Source organism: Azolla caroliniana, unplaced genomic scaffold (assembly GCF_043228905.1).
Source record: "Azolla caroliniana isolate FFs.n. ecotype wild unplaced genomic scaffold, voAzoCaro1.0.p SCAF_21, whole genome shotgun sequence".
In the NCBI taxonomy this organism is placed as follows: Eukaryota; Viridiplantae; Streptophyta; class Polypodiopsida; order Salviniales; family Salviniaceae; genus Azolla; species Azolla caroliniana.
In genome coordinates, this window is record NW_028230456.1 from 11,684,808 (window position 1) to 11,693,437 (window position 8,630).

The following is an 8,630-nucleotide window of genomic DNA, read 5'->3' on the forward strand; positions in this document are numbered from 1 at the left end:
GACACACATTGATATGCACCAGCTCTAGTGGTGCATTCCATCTCATCAATGGTCTTGACCGAAAGGACGTTCGGTTTTTCTTGCCGGCCAGGCAATCGGTGCACTTCTCAAGTTGCACATCCTTCACCGGAATGAGATTGTCTTCAACAAGTCTCTTCATCCCCTTTTGACTCATGTGACACAACCTCTTGTGCCACAGCTCACCGACAGTGTCGGATGCTACATTCAATTCTTCCTGGCATATCCGAGCATGCATCAAGTATAGTGTGTTGACCTTTCGGTCTCGAACCACTATTAGGCTTCCTTTGCTGAATTTCATGACTCCATTCCGGATGCTACCCGTGTAGCCTTCATCAGCTAGCCGATAGGCTGATATCAGGTTCAGTCAAATCTCTGGAATGTGTTGGACATCCTTCAGCAGCAATCTGCATTAGTTGATGTTGTCAACAACACATCTCCTATGTCAACAAATCGGCAGGTCCCTTCATTCCCCATCCGGACACAACCGTGATCTCTGACTGTGTAGGATGAGAAGCACCTCCGGTCCATCAGGTGGAACGACGCTCCAGAATCGACAACCCACATTGTCACATCGCCAACAAGGTTTAACTCATTCTCCTCGGTAATGAGCATCAGTTCTTCTTCACTCGTTGCGATCACCGACGTTGCTTTCCGATTCAAGCCTCTCCGGCCCGAACCGTTTCAGTCCGAACTCTTCTTTGAATCGGTATTGCCGGTTTCTTTCTCTTTCCGGAAATGCCGACAGTTCTTCTAGAAGTGCCCTGGCTTCCCACAGTAGAAGCAAGTAGACCTCCCCCTTTACTTCGACCTCGTCCTCGATTTTTCCCGGTTTTGGGGACTCCGATACCGGCCTCTTCCCCGATTGTGGTCATCTTCCGTGACCAAGGCCTTCGGATCGGTTCCGGACTCCCGGTCCTTCCGGTGACCTTCTTCATCTAGCAAGCTTGATTTTACCCTTGCCAGGGACAATTGCTTTCCTTCCGGCCTAGCGTTTCCCAACGTGACAACTAGCGTCTCCCAACTATCCGGGAGGGAACCGAGCAGGAGTAATGCGAGTACCTCATCGGCAAGATGTACTTCCAACGAGGTTGCCTAGTGGATTAGTCCCTGGAAGGCATTCATGTGCTCCGCCATACTGGGGTCATCCTAGTATCGGAGCCTCACTAGCTTCCAGAATACCGAAACCTGATTAACAGCATTCTTGTTCTGGAACAACTAGCGTCTCCCAACTATCCGAGAAGGAACGAAGCAAGAGTAATGCGAGTACCTCATCGGCGAGAGGTACTTCCAACGAGGTTGTCTGGTGGATCAGTCCCTAGAAGGCATTCATGTGCTTCGCCATGCTGGAGCTGTCCTAGTACCGGAGCCTCACTAGCTTCTAGAATACCGAAACTCGATTAACAACATTCTTGTTCTGGAACATGATGCCGATCTCTCCTAGAGTTCATGAGCCTTACTTTCCTCATTGAAGTTGTTGTACATACTCATGTCGATGAAGCACCGGATGTATGCCATCGTCTTCATGTGCATCACCTCCCACACTGTGGCATCGATCTTATCCGATCTCTTGTCCCCGAATTAAACCGGAAACCAAAGATCTTTAACCACCAGCATATCCCTCATCTTCAACTTCTACACTGAGTAGTTGGAGTCGGTGAGCTTGAACATGCCACCGAACAATTCTTCCATTTCCTGTGTTGTTCCCTCGGATACCAGTTTGAAGAGAACAACATGGAATATTGCTCAGCCACAACCGAGTATTGAATCATTTCAATGAGAATGAAACACAGAAATGGGAAATAAAGAGTGAACGCACGTACACACACAAACAATAGAGAGTACTCAGGATGTTTATGTGGAAAACCCTAATAGGGAAAACCACGAGAGCCCACAGACTCCAATCTATCACTATATGATAAAGGTACAATCAGAGACTCGAAGGCCGACCTCGAGCTCTGTTTCTTCGTCGAGCGGCGATTACAACAGAGTATCGCTCTATATCTCCTCTCTCTCTCTACAATAGTTATACGCATACAACAATATGACAACAACAACCACTATCAAAGTGATTGCCCTAAGTCATATTTATACTTATATGAACGTAGGGCTATTTACAAATATAGCCTCAAAAGGCTTACTCAAAACATATTTACAAATACGTCTTCTCTTCCGGTTCTCACCGGGTCCATCCGATCCGGTTTCCGGATCTCTTCCAGTTCTCACCAGGTCCTCTTCATCCATAACCATCTGGAGGGACCGTTTTCCCAACACATACGAACTAGTGGAGCTGTCGAAAGGAAAGAGGGCACTCCGGAACAAGTGGGTGTACAAACTGAAACCGGGAGAGACTGGAAATCCACTGAGGTACAAGGCCCGGATCATGGTCAATGGTTTCTAGCAAAAGAAAGGAGCTAATTTCGACGAGATCTTTGCCTCAATAGCTAAGATGACTTCCATCCGGACAGTGCTAAGCATAGCGGCAAGCATGGACCTCGAGGTAAAGAAACTAGATGTCAAAACGGCATTCCTCCATGGTGACCTCGAAGAAGAAATCTACATGTAGCAACGGGAAGGATTTGTGGAGAGAGGGAAGGAGCACCTGGTTTGTCGGTTGAAGAAGAGCATATACGGTTTGAAGCAAGCTCCCCAACAATGGTACCGGAAGTTCAACTCCTTCATGAAAGATCAAGGGTACCACAATACGCAAGCCGATCACTTCGTGTTTGTGAAGAAAATTGACGGAGGAGATTTCCTGATATTGCTCCTGTACCTGGACGACATGTTGATTGTCAAACTCCTGGAGGAGCGCTGACGTGTTCCTCCCTTTCCCGGGGGTCTCAACCCATTCCATGAAGTCCCACTTTGACAACCGAAGCGAGTCATCGAACCCGTACTTCTCAAGGAGCCGCCCTTTGAACTCCTCCCAGCTCTGGCAGCCAACCTGCACTTCGAGCACCTCTGCGTGGATGCCTGGTGTCACCACCCGAGGGAATCCGGTCAGCCGCCTATCCTCCAAGATGTTCCTCATTATCATCTCGGCCCGATAGGTCTCCAGATAACTTGTAGCATTCTTCCCTTCAAACCGGCCTATAATGCCGATAATCAACTCAATGGCCTTGTCGAGGGCACTTGTACCCTCGCGAGCGTTCACTAGACGGTCAACGGCCACCGCCATGGCTTCGGCGAGTTCGGACCCTCTCATCTTCTAACACCTCTGCCGCCTTGTTTCACGTCGGGTTCACCAAATATGTCATGTTGTTATGCGTGCGCATAGGAAACCAAGACGGGACCGAGGAGTGCGCGAAAGTAGAGAACGGAGAGAACGGAAGCGATGGATCGGCAAGTACTGGTTGTCGGAAAGCACCGTGCTCATCGAGTCAGACGAGAACACAACTACGCGAGAGTTAGACAGAGAAGCGTGCCTGGTCGGTTACAGAGACAACAACATATTAGAGAATGTCACAATAAAACGAGGAGACCACTTCCCAAAAGGAATTGATTACGACTAACAAGTGATTACAACCGGCACACCGGTGACCAACCAAACACACGCACACACACAGACACACACAGAGCCGAGTTACGTAGTGGAGCCTCTGCCGGAAGCACCCAGGCTTTCCTCATGAGCAGAGGCAACCGACCAAAATCCTGTAGAGATCACATAGAAATAGTGCTCGGTCCCTAGTCCGACAGCACCTCCCCCTTTCTCCTAAAACGCGATACCTGCCAGTCTTTCTCTCGCGCCTCTCATAGGCCGGCGAGGGAGGACTGTCACATCTCCTGTCACATCATCCTTATTCTCTGTCCCTTCGAGCAGAGATACGTTTCGATTTCCAAAATATGTTCTATATATAATCTATTTACATCGCGTTGACCTATTCTTAGCTATGTACAAGTTATTTTAATTCTGTGCGCCTATGTGTACACGTCGGTTCATGCGCTCTGATCCCCAATTCCCTTTATGGCCGGTTTCCTCCATGACAACGTTATTATTTTTCACTCATTGGTGATAAGTAGGACACTTATTTGGTGACACACATGCAAATGGTCTCTGACAAATCATCAGAAATTTTGATCTCCTTTGAGTATTACATAAATGGTGCACAACAATGTTGTAGAGTGGCATTTAAAATTTCTTTATGTGTTAGCAATATGAGATTACATAGAGTGCAACAAAGAGTTCTTAATGATGACATTAGTATTAATGGCAATTACGTTCCAAGTATGAAAGGAGTAGTTGGAAGACATGCAACCAGTTGGATGAAAAATTACTTTGAGCTCAATGGTTACAAATTTGATAACTACACGCGTAGAGAAGCATGCAATGCTTACAAATCTGAGATGTTGACCTCAAGCAAGAAGTACGTTCGTCACCTATATCCAATTTACAAGATTGTGGACTACATGATTTTCAAACGTTATCATACCTCGAAAAGTTTGTATGGGTTACTGTTCAATTTGTGCAAACCTGAAGAGCATGGCTAAAGGTGCCAAAACAACAAAAGAAAAGGACAACCATAAAAAGTTGTTGCAGGAACATCACGAAGCTCAAGTGTTAGAGCGAAAGAGGACAATGGTTCATAGAAAGAAATCATTGAAAAATCCAACTCAATACATGTGTCTAATTATCGATGGCATGGATCAGAAATAGACTTGTCTACCCCATATGAGGAGGCTTCCTAAAGATGTCAATGGCAAATGTCTCGTACAAATGCATGTGGTTGGTTGCTTGGCTTATCCTGGGACGATTAAACCTCATGTCTTCATTACATACCCTAACGTCCATAATGACCCCAACCTTACGGTTACTATGATTCATAGGGTTTTGATGTATTGGGGGCAACCCTTGCCCCCTTTACTCAATGTTCAATTGGACAATACTGCTAGGGAAAATAGGAATTCAACTGTTTTTGGATATTTGACTATGTTGGTGAACCAAGGTGTGCTCAGGAAAATAAAGGTGAATTTCCTTCTAGTTGGTCACACTCATGACCATATTGATAAGATGTTTAGTACATTCTCAAGGCAAATGTCTTGTCATGATGCTTTCACTTTACCTAGGCTGGCTCAAATCATATCTGATGCAGATACACCACGTCCGAAAGTGGTGCACCTAAAGGAGATATATGACTTCAAAACATTCATATCAAATGGTGGGGAGGGAAATTGTAAAGTGTTTAGTCCAACTAAATAATATAAGTTTCAATCACATTTTCTTAATAAAGAGAAACGATTTAACTGTTTCGACATTGTTATATGCAAAGCAATATTCGTCTTCTCCATGTTGGGAGCTTGAATGTGGTTGTCAATTCTTGGTCCATATGCCATCTGCTACAGTTTATGGCGCAAAACAAATACCAATTGAGACGAAAAAGGAATTGCACGATGTATCCGTCGATGAACAAAATAGTCGTTGGATACAAGCCTTAACATATAAAAGGAAGCATATTGATAATGCAAAGAAGTATGTTGCACAAGAAGGTACATCATGGTGGGATGACTTCTTCATTGATCAAGAAAAAATTATTGATAGTTGTGTTGCTAAGTTTTAGAAATGCCATTTACATGGTCTATACAACAATTAGTTGGCTCACAAACATTAGTTCATGCACCCAATGTGAATCTAGAGAATTTGCTTCATCCACAACAAAAAGACATTTACGTGGGACCAAGGTTATAAAAAACAGTAGAATTTAGGATAGTTACTCTTGCATCTTTACTTTTAACCATAATACTGATTGGAGAATACCTTTTTTATTCTTTTGCTTTATAAGATAGGGGGTTGGATCCAAGAAGGATTCGAATTAACCGCATGCGCAGTCCCAACCAACAAAATTCAAAATAACAAGAATATTTTTTCATTCAAAAGTTCAGAAGGATGGATAACCTGTGATTTCCCCTGCAAACAAAAACGAAAAGATCAAAAATTTCCTCGATTCTGCTTGTTCCTATACTTGGTGCCTAACCTAATGGGTCACAAGAAGTTTAGGTGGCAATGAAAATTACAAGAATTGAAGGTTGGCATGTTAATTGCTACTCCTGCAGATGTAAATGACCTCAAGCACCGATTCTAGATTGGTAAAGTGTTGGATGTGGTGATGCGTGAAGACCAAAACGAGATCGATGCTATAATGGTGCATTGGTATAACACTAGAAGTAAAAAATGCATTTATTGGGAAATATACTTTAGAGATGTTGGAATGCGCAAGGTCAAGGGGTAATAGAAAGTAGAAAAGAAATATATGTAATACATCAACCCTTAACATTGCTGAAGTGGATATTATTGTGTATGACTTTACATTGACAAAAGTTGGGTGATTAAGAAAGTCAACAATAGATATAATCATTGAAAAATTACTTGTTCTACAAGGTGTCTCTGATCGAAGGAGAACAAGATTAGCAACTCATGATTTAGAGTCACACCATATGGTTTTAGATGAAGATAATGCTTTGATTAGAACACCTGAAGATGGAGAAGATCAATCACCTTTGTATATTAGTTATAGTAGTGATGCTCACGAAAGGAACAATGACAACTTGTAAAACACTCATAAATGTATATTTTTGCATATAGATGTAACAAATTCATTTTTGTAAGAACTCGAGTGATATAAAAGTTATATTTATTTTGATCCATAAACTCCATCTTGATGGTTGTTGATTCTCAAAACCATTAGTTCTCATGTTCCAGAATTCAATCTGTGATGTCACTTTTCAAATTTGTCCCAAATTTACGTATTTTTAATAATTTAAAATGGTGGAATTTTGAGCATTTTAAACATCTTTATGAGAATATGTGATATTGGTATCAATGTGTTACGTGAAATGGATGTAAAAACCACAAAAGCTTAGGGAATATTGCTTATCCTTCCATTTATGCGCGATCTTTCCACTAGTGAATGTGAACACGTTAATTTGGTCATCATACTTATCATATTTGATCATCATAAATGAAAAGGAGACTCTACATATAATGCATATAAAATTTAATAAGTTAAAACTAGGGTTTAAAGTTAAAAGTTGAAAGTTAGAGCCTATAAGGAAATTTTAGAAGTATTTTTTAACCTATAAACCTTTAAAACAAACCACATAAGCCAAAACCGATAAGCCGCTAAACCATGAAATTCAAAACCAAACCAAATAGTAACATTTGAAACCAAACCAAACTGTTTACTTATCTTCGAACCAATAAACCATTATTAAGCCACAATTTAACGGTTCGATTTGGTTTGAGCTGAAACCGGGCCCATTGCTATTAACAAGATTAACAACCGAGAGAGAGAGAGAGAGAGAGAGGCACACAAGAATGTAATTATAATTTATATCATTCAATAAGTTACAAGAGAAAGAATGGCGACATCATCTACAAACTAGTTACAAGTTCAGTTATATACTAACTAAGCTAGGGCTACTACCCTTTGATCATATTACAAATATGTCCTAGTCTAGTTTGTCCAAATGGGATAATGTGGATACGGCCATTATATCCTCGTATTCGATCTACCAATCAACCTTTTTAGTAACCTAATTTAACTAAATTCCTTCAATGCACACCCCACATCACGACACTATGAAATGGTAAAAAACGAGCCATAGTCCCTTGCTAATAAAACCTGACTTTGTGTTGTGCAATATAAAGAGGAAAGACTTGTAATCCATTCCTCAGAGAAACCAAACCTAGAAAACGTACCTTGCAAGGAATCCCAATCAACACAATCACAAGGTTTCGCAAAATCAAGCATAACAATTGTCAACTTCTGTTTAGATTTGGTAGCTATTACAGTTGATTCCAAAATGTATAAACAATATCCAAGATACTTTGTTCATGAACGAAAACTATTTGTGTTGAGTATATAATTGTAGGTAATATAATTTGAAGGCGTATACTGATTGTTGTAGCCAAGGTTTTATAAACTGTGTTGAGTATTGTAAAAGGGCACCATTTCTTGATATCAAGTAAAGGACCCTCAAAAATAGGTATATGGTAGATAAGTCCTTCTATAAAATGTGAAGGCATACAACCATCACATAGATTTTGTTGGTAGGTTGTACATAAGTCCACCTTGAACAAATCCTAGTATTTAAGGAAAAACATTTGTGTTAGACCATCCATATTTGGGGAAATGTAGGTGGCATAGTTCGAAGGTGCATACTTATTAATTTAGCCAGGATTTTATAAACTATGTTGAGTATTGTAATAGGGCACCATTTCTTGATATCAAGTGAAGGACCCTCTCACTTAGGTGTAACGTAAATTAGTCTTTTTGTAAATGTGAAGGCACATAATCATGATAGAAAATTTGTTGATAGTATGTGCATAAGTCCACCTTAATCAAATCCGAGTATTTAAGGAAAAACGTTAGGGCTAGATCATCCATATCTAGGCAACTATGTTTGAGCAAGTTTTGAAATGCTTCTCTCATTTCATCATAAGAGAAGACTTCTTGTAAATGAATATTCATGTGCGGTGTTATTTTTGGTTCCAAAGTATTCTAGACTTGGGATCTACATGTTAATGGCTTAGTTGAAAAGGTATTTTGTTGATAATAAACTAAAATAGTATTGTGTGGCAATCTTGCTCATCGCACATGTGGGTCTGATGTGATGGT